Here is a 24,260-nt window from a genome sequence, read left to right on the forward strand (position 1 = left end):
GTGTTCTTTCATATGTAGCTTGAAGTGGATATTTCCCTCCTTTTTGACTGGTCAGTTTTTTTATTTTTAAAAAATATTTATTTTGGCTGCACGGGGTCTTAGTTGCAGTGTGCGGGATCTTTAGTTGTGGCATGCGGAATCTAGCTCCCTGACCAGGGGTCAAACCTGGCCCCCATGCATTGGGAGCACGGAGTCTTAACCACTGGACCACCAGGGAAGTCCCTGGTCAGTTTCTTAAAGTCTGGGTAAAATGGCATTCAAACTTTTTTGATCACAACCCCACTATAAGATGCATTTTTCATTGTCATCCAGTACTTATACACATATATGTACATATTAATATTTAAAATTGAAACAGACGTTTCATGAAACAATATTTATTTTTACTATTGGTGATGCATTGTAATGTTTTCTATTTATTTTGTTTAATTGCATTTCATTCAAAACAAACTGTTGGTATCCACTAAATGGATATGATAACCCAGTAATGTGTTGAACCTGCAGTTTGAAAAATTCTAGTGACTGCTAGATTTTTTCCAATATTGTCTTTTGGGAATTGGAGATGTTTGGGTTTGTTAGTTTTTTTTTTCACTGAAATATATCTTGATTTTCTTAATCTTTTAACCTAAATAATTGTGCAGAACAGTTGAGAGAGGGAGATGTTGCCCCAATTATTGTTACTGTCACCTCTGTCCTTTACTCTGTGTCTAGGCACATAATTTCAAAAACTGCAGTGATACAGAATCATGAGGTTGACAACGCTTGGTCATGTGTAGAGCTTTTATCATTAGAATCCTTTTCTAGTTTCCATCTGACAGTCAAAGTTTAGTTTGATTAAGTTCCTTTCACAAACCTTGCTTCTGTTCTTGGCAACTAGTCAAAAGGTTACAAAGCTGCTTTATTCTGCTTTTTTCTGGCCCCATTCCAGTCTTTGTAAACCAAGAAAAGAGAGCCAAGGAGTGAAGCAGTTTTCCTTCTGTGTATATAGTCAGGTCAAAGTAACACAATTGAAGAGTCATTAGGATTTGTTACAGTGGACCGTATTTATTTATTATCCTGATTTCATTTCCTCTAATCATAAAGGGGGAAAGATGGTAGAGATATCAACAGTTCCTAGCATATCACAGCTATTAGAGTGAGGCAGGGTCAGCAGGCATACACTACTGTTTTTACCACTACCTCCTCTTAACACGTAATGAGCACTTCCTCTGTGCCAGGCACTATTTAAAGCATTTCTCTTGTATTAACTCATATTTATTTGGGAGGCCCGGGGGAAGAACGAGAATGAGAAAGAAGAAAGAAGAAAACTGGCTTTCTTAGTATCTTCTCATTACCTGGCTTGTGAGTTCTGGCTATTGGTGACTGTAGCATGACATAGCATACATTTTTTTAAAATAAATAAATTAATTATTTTTGGCTGCATTGGGTCTTCGTTGCTGTGCGCAGGCTTTTTCTAGTTGCGGTGAGCTGGGGCTAACTCTTCGTTGCAGTGCATGGGCTTCTCATTGCGGTGGCTTCTCTTGCTGCGGAGCACGGGCTCTAGGCACGCAGGCTCAGTAGTTGTGGCTCGCAGGCTCTAGAGCACAGGCTCAGTAGTTGTGGCGCACGGGCTTAGTTGCTCCGCAGCATGTGGGATCTTACCAGACCAGGGATCGAACCAGTGTCCCCTGCATTGGCAGGCGGATTCTTAACTACTGTGCCACCAGGGAAGTCCCAGCATATATTTTTAACTTGGCCAGCTTTTTAAAATCATTAGTCCTGTCTGTGATGTTCTGTACTTAGGCACGAAGCTATGGTTTAAAACCTCAGGCTTTGAAGGTAGGCTGCCTGGGCTTGAATTCCACGTTGGTGAGTTATTAGGTATATGACCTTGGTTGAGTTACTCTCTACGCTTCAGTTTTCTCATCTGTAAAATGGTGATAATAGTAAACAGTACATATCTTATAGACTTATTGAGAGGATTAAAAGAGTTAATATACGTAAAGTACTTAGAACAGTGCCTGACCCATAAAAAACATTACATAAATGTTAGCTATTAGTAACTCACAACTCACAGTTGGATCTCCTGAAAGTATTTGTGACCATGATGAGTTCATATTTGCTAAGTAACAGGACGTGATTGATATTCAATGTTTTATTGCCCAGGAGCTTGAAAACAGCTTTCCTTGAGGACTTGGAAGGAAGTTCTTGTGCAGAGTGTTGGAATCAAAGCCAGGGACAGAGTATCAGCTACAGGCCCAACTGGTTTAATCTTTCACGGGAATCTCTTGTTATTTGGACCTTACCTTTTTTGTTGTTGTTGTTGGGTTTTGTTTTGTTTTGTTTTAAAGGTTTTTTTTTTTTTGATGTGGATCATTTTTAAAGTCTTTACTAAATTTGTTACAGTATTGCATCTGTTTTTTTTTTTTTTGGCCTTTGGCTGTGAAGCATGTGGGATCTTAGCTCCCCCACCAGGGATTGAACCTGCACCCCCTGCATTGGAAGGTGAAGTCTTAACCACTGGACCTCCAAGGAAGTCCCTGGACCTTACCTTTAGTAATTTTAATATTTTGCCCTTTGAAAAACTAAGAGGAACTAGTTAATGAATTGACTTTCACTCAGGACCACATTTCTGTCCTGAGTCTGTTTAGCTTATGTGTAAGATATTTCTTTATTTTATTTTTCTTTTAACAGTTATATCATTCCTAACTATGTGCCAGACACTATTCTAAGAGCTTTATAGATATTAACTCATTTAAACCTATGACAAGTTTATGAGAAAAACACTAATTATTATTTTTCCCATTTTACAGATGAAGTAAATGAGGCTCAGAAAAGTTAAATAACTTGTCTAAGCTCCCACACCACTCATCAGTGCCAGAACTGGGATTTGAACCTAAGAGTCAGACTCCAGAGTTCATGCTTCAAGCTTGCCAAGCCTGCCTCTTACAGAGATGAATTATGTTGAAAAGGGTAAAATAGCAAGTGTTAAAAGTTACTTCACTGTTCTTTACTCTGTGTACTGAATGACAGTACTGAAATTATGTGTGATGGTGTTTTGGCTGATGGAGTTTTGAAGGAATAAATAAATTCGAAGTAAAATATTAATAAAAGATCTGTACTTAGATTTTATAGTTCTGAGAGCTAAAGACATGCATTTCAAAAGACTCAGTTCTGTTAATATAGCATGTAGTAAGTTTTGTTCAAATACTGGATAGTGGATTGATAGAAACATGTGATGGGTAGATATATAGAATGCTATATAGAATTTTGATTTTAGAAAATGGGTAGTATAGACACATTTATAGAACATTCATGTTGGAGTATACCATGTGTCAGGCCACAGCACCTATAGAAAAAAATGTGATTCTCTTAGAAATGTTAACTTTAGATTAAAGGAGGGTGGAGATAAAGTTTTGGAGGCTGAGAGTTTTATGGAGTCTGGATCTCCATGCATTAGAGAAGCTCTTATGCTTTGTGACTGACACGTTACTAAAAACTGAAGAGAGGTCCAAAGAGGGTTGGAAGGAATGTAGTAGAACTGTTGGATTATTATTAAGGTCATTTTGACACTCTAATTCAGATGAAGTCCTTCCTTCTCAATACTTTATACTGTGGTTTTGGAATTTTTCCTGTGGAACGCTATCTCCCAATTTTATTGGAAGCTTGTGGGGAAAAGTTTGTGTTAAATTTTTTTTTTTAATTTATTTTATTATTTATTTTTGGCTGCGTTGGGTCTTCGTTGCTGTGCGTGGGCTTTCTCTAGTTGCAGCGAGCGGGGGCTACTCTTTGTTGCGGCGTGCGGGCTTCTCATTGCGGTGGCTTCTCTTGTTATGGACCACGGGCTCTAGGCACGTGGGCTTCAGTAGTTGTGGCACATGGGCTCAGTAGTTGTGGGTTGCGGGCTCTAGAGCGCAGGCTCAGTAGTTGTGGCACACAGGCTTAGTTGCTCGACAGCATGTGGGATATTCCTGGACCAGGTCGCTTGAACCCGTGTCCCCTGCATTCGCAGGCAGATTCTTAACCACTGCACCACCAGGGAAGCCCTGTGTTAATTTTTATTAAGGATAATTTTACAGACGACTTCAAAGGATGACTTTCCAAGAAGTAAGGTTAGAAATTGTAAAAACAGTTCTTTTCGGAGAATCTATTCCTGATAAAATATTTTTTCCTGTTAAGAATTTGGTATAGTCTAAGTGTATTTTTTTAAAAATTCTTTCTCAGTAAGTTCTGATAGTATTCTGTTTAGTGTAAAGTTGCTATAAATATTCCTACAGCTGACAGTACCATGATGTGTTAGTCATGCCTCTCAAATAAAGTAGCCAGAAGAATTCACCAACTTTACCACAGTCAGTTGGCTGGGCTGTTTATTTATGGAGGGAGTTAACCAACATGGTGATGGCTTTTGTCCGTCCACAGGAAGTCCAGCAGAGAAGGTATGGTTGTTTGCAGTTTTTTTGGCCACAGAAATGTGGTTTGTGCTGATGCCTGAATTGTGAGAGCTAAAAGGCTCTCTTAGGGTTACTTTAAAGGGAGCCTTTTTAAAGGAGGTCAGTTGCGTGCAGGTCTGCTGGATATTTGTGTCTACTTAGCAGGACTCTTGAGTACAGAGGACTCTGAGTGAATGTGTTAGTAGATAAGTTAGTTAAGTTTTTTTAAAGGTAGTACTTGAGAAAGATTGCCATCAGCTGATAGACTTCAGTGAATTTCTGAAAGATAGGAAACAGTGAGATTGGATTGATAGAGAAACTAGGAGAAGAAATCACATCGGAAAGTATGTGTAGAAGTTTCAGAAATATACCAGACTCCAAGTAAATGAATATGAAGAACGGAAGAGTGCCTGGAGTATTCATCAGTTTCCCGGCCCTTGCTCTATTTTGAGCTTCTGGTGTTTGTCCCCTGGATAAAGCCCAGAGAAATGCTTTCCAAACATATGGAACAATCTGGGGAGGGCTTTCCTTATAGTCTCTTCTCCCCGTGGCATTTAGTATATATAAATCAAATCATGTCATTATCTTGCTTGAAGCACCCATTGCCTCCCCAAACTGCTTATCATGTGTTACAAGGCTGTGTGTGACCTGGCCCTTGTCTGCTTCTCAGGACTCATTTCCTACCACTTATTCACTTACTAACGTCAGCCTTTTTGCTATTTCTCAAACATATCAGGATGTTTTCCTTTTAGTTTCTTTACACTTGTTTCGTTCTGAAGGCCCTCTTTTACATCTTTGTATAGTTTTCTACTTTTGATTATTCACATCTTTGCTGAAATGTTGTTACCACCTCAGAGATATTATCACCAAATCTGAAATAGCTCCTCTTTAGTCATGCTCTACTCCTTCCTTTGTTTTATTTATTTACTTATTATATTTTTGGTAACAGCTTTATTGAGATATAATTCACATACCATACAATTTACCTATTTAAAGTATATAATTCATTGGTTTTGACTACATTCGCAGAGTTGTGAAACCATCACCACAACCAATTTTATTTGTTTTTTGAATTTTATTTTATTTTTTTATACAGCAGGTTCTTATTAGCTATCTATTTTGTACATATTAGTGTATATTTGTCAATCCCAATCTCCCAATTCATCCTGCCACCACCACGCCACCACTTTCCCCGTTGGTGTCCATATGTTTGTTCTCTACATCTGTGTCTCTATTTCTGCCCTGCAAAGTGGTTCATCTGTACCATTTTTCTAGGTTCCACATATATGTGTTAATATACGATATTTGTTTTTTCTTTCTGACTTACTTGACTCTGTGTGACAGTCTGTAGATCCATCCACGTCTCTACAAATGACCGAATTTCGTTCCTTTTTATGGTTGAGTAATATTCCATTGTATATATGTACCACATCTTCTTTATCCATTCGTCTGTTGATGGGCATTTGGGTTGCTTCCATGACCTGGCTATTGTAAATAGTGCTGCAGTGAACATTGGGGTGCATGTGTCTTTTTGAATTATGGTTTTCTCTGGGTATATGCCCAGTAGTGGGATTGCTGGGTCATATGGTAGTTCTAGTTTTAGTTTTTTAAGGAACCTCCATACTGTTCTCCATAGTGGCTGTATCAATTTACATTCCCACCAACAGTGCAAGAGGGTTCCCTTTTCTCCACACCCTCTCCAGCATTTGTTGTTTATAGCTTTTCTGATGATGCCCATTCTAACTGGTGTGAGGTGATACCTCATTGTAGTTTTGATTTGCATTTCTCTAATAATTAGTGATGTTGAGCAGCTTTTCATGTGCTTCTTGGCCATCTGTATGTCTTCTTTGGAGAAATGTCTCTTTAGGTCTTCTGCCCATTTTTGGATTGGGTGGGGGTTTTTTTGATACTGAGCTGCATGAGCTGCTTGTAAATTTTGGAGATTAATCCTTTGTCACTTGCTTAATTTGCAAATATTTTCTCCCATTCTGAGGGTTGTCTTTTCATCTTGTTTATGTTTTCCTTTGCTGTGCAAAAGCTTAGAAGTTTCATTAGGTTGCATTTGTTTATTTTTGTTTTTATTTCCATTTCTCTAGGAGGTGGGTCAAAAAGGATCTTCCTGTGTTTTGTGTCATAGACTGTTCTGCCTATGTTTTCCTCTAAGATTTTTATAGTGTCTGGCCTTACATTTAGGTCTTTAATCCATTTTGAGTTTATTTTTGTGTATGGTGTTAGGGAGTGTTCTAATTTCATTCTTTTACATGTAGCTGTCCAGTTTTCCCAGCACCACTTACTGAAGAGACTGTCTTTTCTCCATTGTATATTCTTGCCTCCTTTGTCATAGATTAGTTGACCATAGGTGCATGGGTTTATCTCTGGACTGTCCATCCTGTTCCATTTATCTGTATTTCTGTATTTGTGCCAGAACCACATTGTCTTGATTACTGTAGCTTTGTAGTATAGTCTGAAGTCAGGGAGTCTGATTCCTCCAGCTCTGTTTTTTTCACTCATGACTGCTTTGGCTGTTCGGGGTCTTTTGTGTTTCCATACAAATTTTAAGATTTTTTGTTCTAGTTCTGTAAAAAATGCCATTGGTAATTTGATAAGGGATTGCATTGAATCTGTAGATTGCTTTGGGTATTATAGTCATTTTCACAGTATTGATTCTTCCAATCCAAGAACATGGTATACTTCTCCGTCTGTGTGTAATCATCTTAAATTTCTTTCATCAGTGTCTTGTAGTTTTCTGCATATAGGACTTTTGTCTCCCTAGGTAGGTTTATTCCTAGGTATTTTATTCTTTTTGCTGCAGTGGTAAGTGGGAGTGTTTCCTTAATTTCTCTTTCAGACTTTTCATCATTAATGTATAGGAATGCAAGAGATTTCTGTGCGTTAATTTTGTATCCTGCAACTTTACCAAATTCATTGATTAGCTCTAGTAGTTTTCTGGTGAAATCTTTAGGATTCTCTGTGTATAGTATCATGTCATCTGCAAACAGTGACAGGTTTACTTCTTCTTTTCCAATTTGTATTCCTTTTATTTCTTTTTCTTCTCTGATTGCCTTGGCTAAGACTTCCAAAACTATGTTGAATAATAGTGGTGAGAGTGGACGTCCTTGTCTTGTTCCTGATCTTAGAGGAAGTATTTTCAGTGTTTCACCATTGAGAATGATGTGTGCTGTGTGTTTGTTGTATATGGCCTTTATTATGTTGAGGTAGGTTCCCTCTGTGCCCACTTTCTGGAGTTTTTATCATAAATGGGTGTTGAATTTTGTCAAAAGCTTTTCCTGCATCTGTTGAGATGACCACATGGATTTTATTTTTCAAATTTTAATGTGGTGTATCACATTGATTAATTTGCATATATTGAAGAATGCTTGCATCCCTGGGATAAATCCTGCTTGATCATGGTGTATGATCCTTTTACTGTGTTCTTGGACTGTTTGCTAGTATTTTGTTGAGGATTTTTGCATCTATATTCATGAGTGATATTGGTCTGTAATTTTCTTTTTCTGTAGTATCTTTGTCTGGTTTTGGTATCACAGTGATTGTGGCCTCATAGAATTAGTTTGGGAGTGCTCCTTCCTCTGCAGTTTTTTGGAAGAGTTTGAGAAGGATGGGTGTTAGCTCTTCTCTAAATGTTCGATAGAATTAACCTGTGAAGGCATCTGGTCCTGGACTTTTGTTTGTTGGAAAATTTTAAATTACAGTTTCAATTTCATTACTTGTGATTTGTCTGATCACATTTTCTGTTTCTTCCTGGTTCAGTCTTGCAAGGTTACACCTTTTTAAGAACTTGTGCATTTCTTCCAGGTTGTCCATTTTATTGGCACAGAGTTGCTTGTAGTAGTCTCTTATGATGCTTTGGATTTCTGTGGTGTCCATTATAACTTCTTTTTCATTTCTAATTTCATTGATTTGAGACCTCTCTCTCTTTTTCTTGATGAGTTTGGCTAAAGGTTTATCAGTTTTGTTTATCTTCTCTAAAACCCAGCTTTTAGTTTTATTGATCTTTGCTATTGTTTTCTTTGTTTCTATTTCATTTATTTCTGCTCTGACCTTTTAGATTTCTTTCCTTCTTTCCTTCTACTAACTTTGGGTGTTGTTTGTTCTTCTTTCTCTAGTTCCTTTAGGTGTAAAGTTAGATTGTTTATTTGAGATTTTTCTTGTTTCTTGAGGTAACTTCTATTGCTATAAACTTCCCCCCTTAGAACTGCTTTTTCTGCATCTCATAGGTTATGGATTGTCCTGTTTTCATTGTAATTTGTCTCCAGGTATTTTTTGATTTCCTCTTTGATTTCTTTCATGATCTCTTGGTTATTTAATAACGTATGGTTTAGCCTTCATGTGTTTATGTTTTTTACATTTTTTTCCTGTGATTGATTCCTAATCTCATAGCGTTGTGGTCAGAAAAGATGCTTGATATGATTTCAGTTTTGTTAAATTTTACCAAGCCTTGATTTGTGATACAAGATGTGATCTATCCTGGAGAATGATCCGTGCGCACTTGAGAAGAAAGTGTAATCTGCTGTTTTCGGATGGAAGGTCCTATAGATATCAGTTATACCTATCACGTCTATTGTGTCATTTAAAGCTTGTGTTTGCTTATTAATATTCTGTCTGGATAATCTGTCCATTGGTGTAAGTGAGGTGTTAAAGTCCCCCACTATTATTGTGTTACTGTCGATTTCCTCTTTTATAGCTGTTAGCAGTTGCCTTATGAATTGAGGTGCTCCTGTGTTGGGTACATATATATTTATAATTGTCATATCTTATTCTTGGATTGATCCGTTGATCATTATATAGTGTCCTTCCTTGTCTCTTATAACATTCTTTATTTTAAAGTGTATTTTATCTGATATGAGTATTGCTACTCCAGCTTTCTTTTTTTTTATTTTTAATTTATTTTTATTTTTTTTTTTGCGGTACGCGGGCCTCTCACTGTTGTGGCCTCTCCCGTTGCGGAGCACAGGCTCTGGACTCGCAGGCTCAGCGGCCATGGCTCAGGGGCCCAGCCGCTCCGCAGCATGTGGGATCTTCCTGGACCGAGGCATGAACCCGTGTCCCCTGCATCGACAGGCAGACTCCCAACCACTGTGCCACCAGGGAAGCCCCTCCAGCTTTCTTTTGATTTCCATTTGTATGGAATATCTTTTTCCATCCCCTCACTTTCAGTCTGTATGTGTCCCTAGGTCTGAAGTGGGTTTTTTGTAGACAGCATATATATATATATATGGGCCTTGTTTATGTATCCATTCAGCAAGCCTGTGTCTTTTGGTTGGAGCATTTAATCCGTTCACTTTTAAGGTAATTATCGATGTGTATGTTCCTAGTACCATTTTCTTAATTGTTTTGGGTTTGTTTTTGTAGGCCCTTTTCTTCTCTTGTGTTTCCCACTTAGAGAAGTTCCTTTAGCAGTTGTTGTAGAGCTGGTTTGGTGGTGCTGAATTTTCTTAGCTTTTGCTTGTCTGTAAAGCTTTTGATTTCTCCATCGAATCTGAATGAGATCCTTGCCGGGGTAGAGTAATCTTGGTTGTAGGTTCCTCCCTTTCATGACTTTAAATATATCCTGCCACTCCCTTTTGGCTTGTAGAGTTTCTGCTGAGAAATCAGCTGTTAGTTAACCTTATGGGAGTTCCCTTGTATGTTATTTGTTGTTTTTCCCTTGCTGCTTTCAGTAATTTTTTTTCTTTAATTTTTGTCAATTTGATTACTATGTGCATTGGCGTGTTTCTCCTTGGGTTTATCCTGCCTGGGACTCTCTGCGCTTCCTGGACTTGGGTGGCTATTTCCTTTCCCATGTTAGGGAAGGTTTTTGAATGTAATCTCTTCAAATATTTTCTTGGGTCCTTTCTCTCTCTCCTCCTTCTGGGACCCCCATCGTGTGAGTGTTGTTGCATTTAATGTTGTGCCAGAGGTCTCTTAGGCTGTCTTCATTTCTTTTCATTCTTTTTTCTTTATTCTGTTCTGCTGCAGTGAATTCCACCCTTCTGTCTTCCAGGTCACTTATCCGTTCTTCTGCTTCAGTTATTGTGGTATTGATTCCTTCTAGTGTATTTTTCAGTTACTGTATTGTTCATCTCTGTTTGTTCTTTAATTCTTCTAGGTCTTTGTTAAACGTTTCTTGCATCTTCTCAATCTTTGCCTCCATTCTTTTTCCGAGGTCCTTGATCATGTTGAATGTCATTATTCTGAATTCTTTTTCTGGAAGGTTGCCTATCTCCACTTTATTTAGTTGTTTTTTTGAGGTTTTATCTTGTTCCTTCATCTGGTAAAAAGTCCTCTGCCTTTTCATTTTGTCTGTCTTTCTGTGAATGTGGTTTTCCTTCCACAGGCTGCAGAATTGTAGTTCTTCTTGCTTCTGCCGTCTGCCCTCTTGTGCATGAGGCTATCTGAGAGTCTTGTGCAAGCTTCCTGATGGGAGGGACTCCTTCCTTTGTTTTATTTTCCAAAGTATTATTACTTTGGGGACTTCCCTGGTTCAGTCGTTAAGACTTTGCCTTCCAATTCAGGGGGTGTAGGTTCAATCCTTGGTCAGGGAGTTAAGATCCCACATGCCTTGCAGCCAAAAAACCAAAACAGAAAACAGAAAAAATATTACAACAAACTCAATAAAAGACTTTAAATGTGGTCCACATCAAGAAAAAAGATCTAAAAAGAAAAGTATTATTACTTTGTGAAATTGTATTACCTTACGTATTTGTTTATCTTCCTGTTGGAATATAAGTTCCTTGAGGCTGGGGACTTTGTGTTCATCACTGAATTCCCAGTATCTAAACTAGTGCCTGGCACGTAGTAGACACTCAATAAATATTTTGTAAGTGAATGAATGAATTTGGAGGTTAGAGAAAGAAGCAAGCACAGCTTGAAGCAACTATAGACTTCCACCCAAAAGTAGTGGAAGCAAAAAGCAAAGTGAGTAGCTAGCTAAGAAGTGTTTCTCCCCCAGATAAAGCTGTGATAGCTACTCTCTAAAGTTAGAGTCCTGGCGTGGGAGACAAGAGATATCCCTAGTAATTTATGTGATGTTCAGAAGAGGAAAGAATTCTTATCCAGAAAGCAGGTGACCTGCAGACACTGCCTAACTGAATATTTCACCCCTCTTCCATACTTACTAGAAGTGGATGTATATAACTAGAACCTGCATATAATAATATACGAACAAAGATTCTCACCCACTGTGAGGATACACTGTTTAGTTGAAATTCCTGGGGCTTCCCTGATGGCACAGTGGTTAAGAATCCGCCTGCCAGTGCAGGCGACATGGGTTCAAGCCCTGGTCCAGGAAGATCCCACATACCGTAGAGCAACTAAGCCTGTGCACCACAACTGCTGAGCCTGCGCTCTAGAACCCGTGAGCCACAACTACTGAAGCCCACGTGTCACAGCTACTGAAGGGTGCACGCCTTCAGCCCATGCTCTGCAACAGGAGAAGCCACCGCAATGAGAACCCTGCACGCTGCAACGAAGAGTAGCCCCCACTCGCCGCCACTAGAGAGAGCCTGCACGCAGAAATGAAGAAGCAATGCAGCCAAAAATAAATAAATAAATAAATTTATTTAAAAAAAAAAAAAAGAAATTCCTGACTGCAAATATGAACTACTAACCTAGACTTATCAGCCATTTAAGAAAAATTAATTCTATGCAAGAGAGGTACGAAATGCTTCCAACTAAAGAAAATAGTGAATAGTATAAACTGAAGGAGATTTAAAGATAAGCATCGTTAGTAATTTCAGAGGAAATGAAAAAGGAAATAAATGTAAATATTGAAATTTTAAGAATCAGAAAGTGTGAATAGCAAATTAATAAGTATAAAGATTGAGCTGAATTGAAATGCAAAGGATGTCAACAATAATGGCAGAGTAAGAACTTCTGAAAATTCTCCTTCATAAAAGCAGTGAGAATACTGGCAAAAATAGTCAGAATCAACTCTTTCAGGACTCTGAAAATTAACTACAGGCTTGCAGCAATCTGAACATTTATTCAAGAAAAATGGCTGAATCTCAGCAAAAACAGTGAACTTTGTATAGCATTTTAGCTTGCATTGTTCCCATTCTCCTCTCTCCAGCTCCATAGTAGCCTTGGAAACCAGCAGCCCACAGTCATGGTGAGAACTAGCAACCTGGAAGCCACTGGAAGGGGCAGAACAAGATTGGAGCTCCTTCACAGCCCTGTTCCCAGAAAATTGTCATTATTTGACCTGTCTGGAGGTTCCTTGAAAGACCTCGTTCTCAAGACTATATTTGACCTGAGTGGAGCTCACCCTGTACAAGTAGCCTTTCCCCTCTCAGGGTGTTCATTTAAAACAATTAAAAGCAGTTATTGAACATCATAAATTCAGTACTAGAAAATAGATTCAACAGTACATTAAAATAATATTCTACAATGCCAGAGTTTCATCTCTGAACCAAATGCATATGTGGTTCAATATTAGGAAATCTAGTAATATGCTATATTAATAGTCGAGAGAAAAACCAGATGGTCATTTTTTTGGATGCCAAAAAAGCACTTGGCCAATGTCATGCTTAGTAGTGGTATGCTGGATGTATTTTTATTAATGTGAGGAACAAGAAAAGGATGCCCAGCAATTAGCACTGTTACTTAATATTGTAGTGGAGGTGTAAGCCAATATCATTAGGTAAGAAGAAGAAATAAAGAAGTTAATATTGGGGAAAGAGGAGCTATTTTTATGCAGCTGGGGAAAATAAATACGTGAAACTGAAGAATCAACCATCTTACTATTATCATTGTTAGAAACAATAAGAGACTTTGGTAACATGGGAGTTTACAAAATTAATGTACCAATATCAACAACTATCCTATATATAAAAAATAACTTCTTTAGAAATGAAAAATATAACAAATGAAAAGATAAAACGCCAACATAAAGAAACGTAGAGGATCTGCTAAGAGATGTTTTTAAAAAAAGATTAACTGGAAATACATCCTGTGTTATTAGATAGGAGAACACAATATTGTAAACTCATCATTTCCCCCTAAATTAATTTATGTGTTTAATGCAATTTAAATTAAAATATCATTTTTAAAAAAAACTTTGATAACATTACCCTGAAGTTTGTTTGGAAAGCGTATACTTTTTTTTAGTGATTAAGTTTAATTTGTGTATCGTCCTTTTTGAGTTGCATTCAGAGGAGAGTCCAGAGTTTGAGATTGCTGGCCTCTGTAGATTTGATCCCTTCATTTTAGACCAACCAGAAGATAATAGCCTCTGGGAAAATTGTTTCAATTAAGAGTCTATCAAGAAAAAGAGTAAGTTCCTAAAATTTACTCTTCTTGTTTACTTTGTTGCTTGAAGTTAGCATTAACAGCTTTTATTGGTTAAATTAATGAAGCCTTTATATTTTTACTCTGATATATACATTTTAGTGTTTAGTTAAATGGCATTTTCAACACTGACATAAAATTTTGAAAGCAGCCAAAACACACTAATTACGATTTCTTTCAGAATATGTCTTAAAACACCTGGCATATTCTACCCTCTATTTTATTTTAGTGTTTTTCTTCTGGTTTCAGATATTCTGTGAATATTTTATGTTGAGAAAGAATTCTAGGGCTCTATTCAAGAAAAACAAAAAAGGAAGCTCCAAAGAAAGAAGTATATGCCCCCTCCAAAAAGAGGTATTTGCTTAGTTAGAAAAGTCATGTTTTTCTAATGACAAAAATTTCTGATTATCCAGTATCATTCTGTAATCTGTTTATTAATGTTCTTAATACAGTGCTTAGCACAGTGTTACAAAATTTTAAGTTAAATGTTGAGTAAATGCTTTTATGAAGAAGCATACTACTCTATAGCTATCACAAAATGACTTCATGAAAGAAATACAAAATAGGAACTTCAGTCAATCAAAATAGAAAAATATGAGCTTCAGTCTTGAGGCATGGTGTGCCTAAGAAAGTTATTCAAGACCAGCTGGAAAGGAGGACTTGATTATCTTTCGGGTTTAGCTCTAGCAGTATTTTTTTTTCCCCAAGCAGAACACATCATATAGTCCAGTACAGTGATTGTATGCTGGTTTTAAATGCTATCTTACAGATACTAATACTTGTTTGTTCTCAAGGCATTAGATGGATCACTAAGGTGTCTCAAGATCCATGAAACACCTGGGACCACCAATTTTACTATGTTACCTGGAAATTTCTTCAACTATAAATTTAGGATTTGACCCAGAGTGAAAGCAGGAAAATGCTAATTTTGTAATATGACAGTTCTGTTAGGCAAACTGTCCAATTATTTGGAAAGCTTTTTATTCTTCTTAATGTTTGGAAGCATTTTTGCAACTGTATGTATAATCATGTTCTGTCGTCTTACTTACATACTTTTCTTCATTTCCTACCTTTGTTTTCAGCTTATGTGTTTCATTCAGTGGCCAGATGGCCAACAAACTCAAGCTGAGAGGTAATAGCAAAAACGAATGAAAAACAAAATAAACTTCTTTACAAATAGTATTAGATTCCTGTGGGTGCCATAATAAATTGCCACAAATTTGGAGGCTTAAAACAACAGAAATTTATCCTCTCACAGTTCTGGAGGCCAGAGGTCTAAAATCATGGTGTTGGCAGGGTTGCGCTCCCTCCATAGGCTCTAGGGGTAGAATCCGTTCCTTGCCTATTCCAGCTTCTAGTGGCTGCTGGCATTCTTTGGCCATATCACTCCAGTCTCTGCCTCCATATTTATGTCGCCTTCCCCTCATTGTATGTGTGTGGGTGTTAAATTTCTCTCTGCCTTCCTCTTAAGATGGCATTTATGGCCTATCCAGATAATCCGGGATAATCTGCTCATCTCAGAATCCCTAAATACATCTGCAAAGACTCTTTATTCCAAATTAGGTAACATTTATGGGTTCTGGGGATTAGGATGCGGACCCATCTTTGGCCAGAAATGTTTCATGATAGCTGTGTATATTTGTGTTTGGGGAAGGTGATTTCATACTTGATCTCTCTCTCTCCCCACCCACCATCCTTCCCTCCCTCCCTCCCTCCCTCCCTCTTTTCCTTCATTCCTTCCCTCCTTCCTTTCTCAGCCTATTAAGGGACAGAAACTTAAGGTCTCCTAACTCCTCACCTCTAAGTAAGTAGTGCGTGTGTTGTGATCCCTTGTTATGTATGTGATATTAAGATTTGATTTAATGCATATCAGTCCTTTTTTTGATTTGAAGGGAACTTTTCACTTAACATAGAACTTAAAAATGATGTTCTTCAAATCAGTTAATAAAACCTTGTAAAGAATTAAAGACTTAGGCATTCCTGGTGAGAGATGAGAAAAGTGAAGATTTGAATTCTTTGTGCCTCTAAATATATTGAAGGTTCTTAATGAACTGGTTTTAAGTAGATATTTAGAGGAATCAAGAGCCTAGAAATTGTACTTGGTTGAACAAATATTTATTGATTGCCTGCTATGTGCTCTCAGATACTAAAAAGAAGGCAGTCTCTGCCATTGTGGAATTTAGGATCAAGATTCCACAGGAATCTTAGGACCAAAGGAAAATTAGTAGTTTTGACAGAATTCTTAACTGCCAGATTTATAGAACACAGTAGGGGTCAGAGAAGTAGTTTTGAAGAATTCTTAATTATTAATTAATAATGAAGCAGGGAACTCTTTCACTGATAACTTTGAGGTTTTGGTAGGTTAGGAGATACTTTGTTTTTCCAAAACCATGATACTCATCTCTGACTAGAAATGGTAAAATAATTTATTTTTATATCCTGTATAATTAAAATTACCTGTTTCATTAACAATAGATCGAAGTTTGTGTCTTGTAAATTAAAGACTTATGGCTATAAAGAGAAATCAAATTGTTATTTTTGCTAGATTGTACAAGAAATTAAAAAGTAGCTTAAAAGAAGAATCTTTTTAGGATTTTTAGACAGTCCTTAAAGTACCAGTTAACAGTAGTGAAAAAGAAGTTTTGAGTTTATAAATTTAAAACATTTTAAAACTTTCAAGAGTATGACCATGAGGTCAAACTAATGTAACAGAACAGTTTGAGATTTAATGAAAGAAAAGGAGTAAATAGCTTAAGTTAATATTAGGAATGTAATTTTAAAAGGGAGGGTCGTGTGCTCAATTCTATCTATCTATCTATCTATCTGTATATCTATATTTTTGGCTGCGTTGGGTCTTCATTGCTGCGCGTGGGCTTTCTCTAGTTGTGGCGAGTGGGGCCTACTCTGTTGTGTGCGGGCTTCTCATTGTGGTGGCTTCTCGTTGCGGAGCACGGGCTCTAGGCATGCGAACTTCAGTAGTTGTGGCACGCGGGTTCAGTAGTTGTGGCTCATGGGCTCTACAGCTCAGGCTCAGTAGTTGTGGCGCACTAGTCTAGTTGCTCCGCGGTATGTGGGATCTTCCTGGACCAGGCAGGGCTCGAAACCGTGTCCCCTGCATTGGCAGGTGGATTCTTAACTGCTGCACCAACAGGGAAGCCCTACTTTTGATTTTTATTAAACTATTTAAGGTATTATTATTATGCTGTAATTAATGTTAAATCTTTTTTTTTCATCTTTTAAATGAGCTTTTATTGAAATAGGTTGCAGTTTCATTTAATATAGAATATAGAATTACAGATTAGATAAATCATTCTCCACATGTTGGTTGTTTCTAATTTTTCATTACTGTGAACAAGAAACTCAATTTTTAAAATAGAGTTAGCTTTTTACTCCTCTATTTAATTTTGGGGGGAAAATCCAAGAAAAATTATTCAGCCATGGGCAATTTTATGACTTCTTTTGTACTCTAACCAGAGAACAGTCTGAATATACATACAATTTTACAGCAGTGCCTGAATATTTCTTTTCTTCTTATGGCCCACATAACTTTAGGTTTTATTGTTTAGATTTATTTTTGGTAATTTAATACGTGTGAAGTGGTATCTTAAAAATATTAAAATTTATTCAGTTAGTAGTGAGAATCTTTTTTCCAAAGTGCTGATTTGATCTTGGTTGTTACTTAAACTGTTTGTATCCTTTGATGGATGTGTATGTTAGTCATCGTTTGCCGCATAACAGATGAGCAGTAAATGTTGAACTGGTTGGGTTTATTTTTTATTTTTAAAACTTATTTTTATTTTATTTATTTATTTTTGGCTGTGTTGGGTCTTCGTTGTTGCACGCAGGTTTCCTCTAGTTGCGGTGAGCGGGGGCTACTCTTCATTGTGATGTGTGGGCTTTTTCATTGCAGTGGCTTCTCGTTGCGGAGAACGGGCTCTAGGCACATGGGCTTCGGTAGTTGCAGCACACGGGCTCAGTAGTTATAGCTCATGGGCTTAGTTGCTCCGTGGCGTGTGGGATCTTCCTGGACCAGGGCTCAAACCTGTGTCCCCTGCATAGGCAGACAGATTTTTTTTTTTAATTAATTTATTTTTATTTTCGGCTGAGTTGGGTCTTTGTTGCTGTATGCGGGCTTTCTCTAGTTGTGGCAAGTGGGGCTACTCTTTGTTGCGGTGTGTGGGCTTCTCATTGAAGTGGCTTCTCTTGTTGCGGAGCATAGGCTCTGGGCACACAGGCTTCAGTAGTTGTGGTTTGCGGGCTCTAGAGCGCAGGCTTAGTAGTTGTGGCACAGGGGATTAGTTGCTCCATGGCATGTGGGATCTTCCTGGAGCAGGGCTCGAATCAGTGTCCCCTGCATTGGCAGGCAGATTCTTAACCACTGTGCCACCAGGGAAGTCCGGCAGACGGATTCTTAACCACTGCGCCACCAAGGAAGCCCTGGTTGAATTTATATTGTAGACATTAAGCTTTATCTGTCATAATTATTGCAGGCATAGCTTCCATTTGTTATATCCTTTTTTTGTTTGTTTGTTTTGTTTTTGTTTTTTTTTTTTGCGGTACGCGGGCCTCTCACCGCTGTGGCCTCTCCCGCTGCGGAGCAACAGGCTCCAGACGCGCAGGCTCAGTGGCCATGGCCCACGGGCCCAGCCGCTCCGCGGCATGTGGGATCCTCCTGGACCGGGGCACGGACCCGCGCCCCCTGCATCGGCAGGCGGACCGCCAACCACTGTGCCACCAGGGAAGCCCTGTTATATCCTTTTAATTTTAGATTTGTTATTTTTTCACTGCATGAAAGTATGTTTTACATAACCAGATCTGTCAATTTGCTGCTTATGCTTTCCTTCATTGCCCCAAATTTTATCTCTTTCCCACAGACGCAATAAATATCCTCTTCTGTTTTCTCCAAAATTATTTGCAAGCTTATTGGTTTTTCATATATTTAGAATTACTCATAGTGTATGGTGTGGATATGTTTTTCTCCACATTGATATTCAGTTTTTCTGACCATTTTTTAAAAATTTTATTTATTTTTGGCTGCGTTGGGTCTTCGTTGCTGTGCACGGGCTTTCTCTAGTTGAGGCGAGCGGAGGCTACTCTTTGTTGCAGTGCGTGGGCATCTCATTGCAGTGGCTTCTCTTGTTGCAGAGCACAGGCTCTAGGCGCATGGGCTTCAGTAGTTGTGGCTCATGGGCTCTAGGGCTTGCAGGCTTCAGTAGTTGTGGCGCATGGGCTTAGTAGTCGTGGCACATGGGTTTAGTTGCTCTGTGGCATGTGGGATCTTCCCAGACCGGGGATCCAACCTGTGTCCCCTGCATTGGCAGGCGGATTCTTAACCTGCACCACCAGGGAAGTCCCCTGACAATATATATATATATTTTTTGCGATACGCGGGCCTCTCACTGTTGTGGCCTCTCCCATTGCGGAGCACAGGTTCTGGACACGCAGGTTCAGCGGCCATGGCTCACGGGCCCAGTCGCTCCGCGGCATGTGGGATCTTCCCGGACTGGGGCACGAACCCATGTCCCTTGCATCGGCAAGTGGACTCTCAACCACTGCGCCACCAGGGAAGCCCCCCCTGACAATATTTTTTAAATAATGATTTTCTCCACTTATGAGCACTTTTTGGATTTGGTCATTATTTTGCTCTTTCTAGTCTCAGGGGTCTTTTTGTAGCTTTTTTTTCTTGTGGTAAGTATACATAACAAAATAAACAGTTTTAACCACTTTTAGGTATACCTTTCAGTAGCATTAAGTGCATTCACAATGTTGCACAGCCATCAGCACTCTCCTCTATTGTCTTTATTTGATGTATTTCTACTTTAGTCTGAAAACATGATTGCTCTTATTCTCAGGCGGATTGTTTAAATCTGTGAATCCCAGTTGCCCTGTCCATAGTATGAGGATGGTACCAGTTGTGTTTCAAAATGGCTGAGGAGATAAAATTAAGTAAGGCAACGAATGTAAAAATACCTGGTGGATTTTATATGCTCAGTAAATGATAGGTCTCTTATCCTCCCCACTGTAATTGATTTTAAAGACTGGTGTAGGGCAGATCTTCCTTAATTGCCTCTGTTATTCTCCTCCAAGATGTTCATTATTATTTTTGCCTAATTTTCAGTAAGAAATTTGTAGGTATTGGAATAAACCTTTGTTTACTTCTTGTTTGAAACCTATTGTAAGTGTTCTATAGATTGTGAAGCCCAAATGAGTATTTAGTATCATCTCCACTGACACTACTAAGTACTGTTCTGCAAGAGACCATAGAAATGTTTTGAAATCACTTTCCTGACATCTTTTCCGATTATGCTTTATGAGGCCTCCTAGTTTATAAAATAGAATTTATTTTGAAGAGATATCTTAAGGCTTTATGTTTGGTACTTTGGGTGTTAGGACACTTGTTTCTGAATTAATTAATAAATCCTCTTTAGAAGAGATCAGTTATTGTTGAATAATAATACTTGAAGTAGTTTTCTTCAAGCCACCTAGAAGAGGGTATTTTGCTCTTTGTTTTTATTCTTCAAGGCATACATATAATTATATTTGAGGACACCATGGTAAACATTTGCTAATTACCTACTTCTTTTATATCCTAAAGTAATCCACATATTAATAAAAATCATAAGTGATGATATACTACTTTTTTGATACCTTCTTCAGGCTACTGTTGTTTATAACTATTGTTGAGATATATTTAATTTTGGGAAACGTGCTGTTCATTTTCCCCAGGGAAACTTCTGTAGCCTTTTTTGTGGTGTGCTCTAAAAATACATATAAGGCTTTGGAAGGGGGTAGTAAATAGACTTCTAAAATACAGTGTAGTCAGTGGTCAAATTTTGAGCTACCTGTTTTCTACTTACAGCTGAACAAAAGATATTCAGTTAGGGCTTCCCTGGTGGCACAGTGGTTGGGAGTCCACCTGCCATTGCAGGGGATGCGGGTTCGTGCCCTGGTCCGGGATGATCCCACATGCCGTGGAGCGGCTGGGCCCGTGAGCCATGGCTGCTGAGCCTGCGCGTCCGGAGCCTGTGCTCCGCAATGGGAGAGGCCACAACAGTGAGAGGCCCGCATACCGCAAAACAAAAAAGATATTCAGTTAACTCCTGAATATCTCTGTGCACACTTTGCCATATGCAAATTCCCCTTCTAGGACCTATAATGAGACTGTTCTGCTCTATTTTGACACTTCTTGTGATGTTGTAATTAAGAGTGATGTATACTTTGTTTTCATTGAAAACAATTTGACCTTTATTCTGTGTTTTAAAATATAAATATGTATATACACAGTATATATATATTTCCCCTTCCTATACTTAAGAGCTATAATAACATATTGAAGTAATCTAAGTTCTTGCTTGTGGCCATTTGTAATTACAGGGTAAATAGTATGTTGAAATTGGTACAAAACAGAAATTTTGAGGTAAGAATCTAATGAGAATTTTGAAATAAAATATTTGTTACTTTTTATTTCGCTTATAATTTTTAAGTATTAAAAATAAAAATTATGCTGTCATATTACAGAAGAATCCTGCTTTATGAGCGTGTACAATCACAATGTTTAAAATTATGTGATCTTTTAAAACAAACCAAAATTCCTATTTTTTCATTGTTAGTATTTGCAGGTAGGGAAATGTGAAATCTTAGGAAATACTATTTCTGTACTCAGTTACAGGTTTTCCCAGATTTCTGCCCGTGAAGGCATGTGGATACTGATAAATTCTCTCCAAAAAAGGTGGTAAAACAGCTGTATTTAGAAGCCAACAGTAAGAATTGAAACTAGAAAATTATGAAAAGACATTACTATCCAAATGCCTTGAAGATACTTAAAACAAACAGTTAACTCAGAGTATGTTATGTTATTTCATTGGCTGTTTGACTAAGTTAAAATTATATTCATTTACACTACATTAAGTATCCACTTCTATGTCAAGCCGTTATATTATTGGATATTTCAAAAGATGAATCTCATTGAACGTAGAATTATGTCAGGTTATATATATATATATTATTTTATTTTATTTTTTTTATACAGCAGGTTCTTCTTATTAGTTATCTATTTTATATATATTAGTGTATATATGTCAATCCCAATCTCCTAATTCATCCCACCACCACTGCCCCCCTCACCCCACCCCGCTTTCCCTCTTGGTGTCCATACGTTTGCTCTCTACATCTGTGTGTCTATTTCTGCCTTGCAAACTGGTTCATCTGTACCATTTTTCTAGATTCTACATATATGTGTTAAGATATATTTTTCTCTTACTGACTTACTTCACTCTGTGTGACAGTCTCTAGATCCATCCATGGCTTTACAAATGACCCAATTTCATTCCTTTTTATGTCTGAGTAATGTTCCACTTTATATATGTACCACATCTTCTTTATCTATTCATCTATCAATGGGCATTTAGGTTGCTTCCATGTCCTGGCTATTGTAAATAGTGCTGCAATGAACATTGTGGTGCATAACTCTTTTTGAATTATGGTTTTCTCTGGGTATATGCCAAGTAGTGGGATTGCTGGGTAATATGGTAATCCTATTTATAGTTTTTGAAGAAACTTCCATACTGTTCTTCTTAGTGGCTGTATCAATTTACATTGCCACCAACAGTGCAAGAGGGTTCCCTTTTCTCCACACCCTCTCCAGCATTTATTGTTTGTAGATTTTTTGATGATGGCCATTCTGACCGGTGTGAGGTGATATACCTCACTGTAGTTTTGATTTGTGTTTCTCTAATAATTAGTGATGTTGAGCAGCTTTTCATGTGCCTCTTGGCTATCTGTATGTCTTCTTTGGAGAAATGTCTATTTAGGTCTTCGGCCCATTTTTGGATTGGGTTGTTTGATTTTTTTAATATTGAGCTGCAGGAGCTGTTTATATATTTTGGAGATTAATTCTTTGTCTGTTGATTCATTTGCAAATATTTTCTCCCATTCTAAGGGTTGTCTTTTCATCCTGTTTATAGTTTCTGTTGCTGTGCAAAAGCTTTTAAATTTCATTAGGACCCATTTGTTTATTTTTGTTTTTATTTCCGTTACTCTAGGAGGTGGATCAAAAAAGATCTTGCTGTGATTTATGTCAAAGAGTGTTCTTCCTGTGTTTTCCTCTAAGAGCTTTGTAGTGTCCGGTCTTGCATTTAGGTCTCTAATCCATGTTGAGTTTATTTTTGTGTATGGTGTTAGGGAGTGTTCTGATTTCATTCTTTTACATGTAGCTGTCCCAGTGGTTTTCCCAGCACCACTTATTGAAGAGGCTGTCTTTTCTCCATTGTATATTCTTGCCTCCTTTGTCATAGATTAGTTGACCATAGGTGTGTGGGTTTATCTCTGGGCTTTCTGTCCTGTTCCATTGATCTATGTTTCTGTTTTTGTGCCAGTACCATATTGTCTTGATTACTGTAGCTTTGTAGTGTAGTCTGAAGTCAGGGAGTCTGATTCCTCCAGCTCCATTTTTTTCCCTATAGATTGCTTTGGCTATTTGGGGTCTTTTGTGTCTCCATACAAATTTTAAGGTATCTTTGTTCTAGTTCTGTAAAAAATGCCATTGGTAATTTGATAGGGATTGCATTGAATCTGTAGATTGCTTTGGGTAATACAGTCATTTTCACAATGTTGATTCTTCCAATCCAATAACATGGTATATCTCTCCATCTTGTTTCTGTCATCCTTGATTTCTTTCATCAGTGTCTTATAGTTTTCTGAGTACAGGTCTTTACCACCTTAGGTAGGTTTATTCCTAGGTATTTTATTCTTTTTGTTGCAGTGGTGAATGGGATTGTTACCTTGATTTCTCTTTCTATCTTTCATTGTTAGTGTATAGGAATGCAAGAGATTTCTGTGCATTAATTTTGTATCCTGCTACTTTACCAAATTCAGTGACAAGCTCTAGTAGTTTTCTGGTGGCATCTTTAGGATTCTCTATGTATAGTATCATGTCATCTGCAAACAGTGACAGTTTGACTTCTTCTTTTCCGATTTGTATTCCTTTTATCTCTTTTTCTTCTCTGATAGCCATGGCTAGGACTTCCAAAACTATGTTGAATAATAGTGGTGAGAGTGGACATCCTTGTCTTGTTCCTGATCTTAGAGGAAATGCTTTCAGTTTTTCACCATTGAGAATGATGTTTGCTGCGGGTTTGTTGTATATGGCCTTTATTATGTTGAGGTAGGTTCCCTCTATGCCCACTTTCTGGAGAGTTTTTATCATAAATGGGTGTTGAATTTGTCAAAAGCTTTTTCTTCATCTGTTCAGATGATCATATGGGTTTTATACCTTAATTTGTTAATATGGTGTATCACATTGATTTGCGTATATTGAAGGATCCTTGCATCCCTGGGATAAATCCCACTTGATCATGGTGTATGATCCTTTTACTGTGTTCTTGGACTATTTGCTACTATTTTGTTGAGGATTTTTGCATCTATATTCATCAGTGATATTGGTCTGTAATTTTCTTTTTTTGTAGTATCTTTGTCTGGTTTTGGTATCAGGATGATGTTGGCCTCATAGAATGAGTTTGGGAGTGTTCCTTCCTCTGCAGTTTTTTTTTTTTTTTTTTTTTTTTGGTT

At 37.7% G+C, this 24,260-nt stretch overlaps 1 protein-coding gene across 6 annotated transcripts in view; it reads left to right on the plus strand.

Moving 5' to 3' along the window:
• The window catches only part of EYA3 (EYA transcriptional coactivator and phosphatase 3), a 147,253-nt gene that overhangs the window by 48,177 nt on the left and 74,816 nt on the right, over nucleotides 1-24,260 (plus strand). For 2 of the 6 annotated variants that reach the window (XM_029229431.1, XM_029229434.1), the window contains exon 2: nucleotides 2,793-2,952. The exons of 3 other annotated variants lie outside the window; for them this stretch is intronic. The gene's annotated coding sequence lies outside the window, so the exon portion shown is untranslated. Of the gene's footprint in view, nucleotides 1-2,423; nucleotides 2,953-24,260 lie in introns of those variants that run through there. One more of the 6 variants, XM_029229432.1, reaches the window with a different exon arrangement.

Source organism: Monodon monoceros, unplaced genomic scaffold, assembly GCF_005190385.1.
Source record: "Monodon monoceros isolate NGI ecotype Baffin Bay Population unplaced genomic scaffold, NGI_Narwhal_1 Super_Scaffold_18, whole genome shotgun sequence".
Lineage (NCBI taxonomy): Eukaryota > Metazoa > Chordata > Mammalia > Artiodactyla > Monodontidae > Monodon > Monodon monoceros.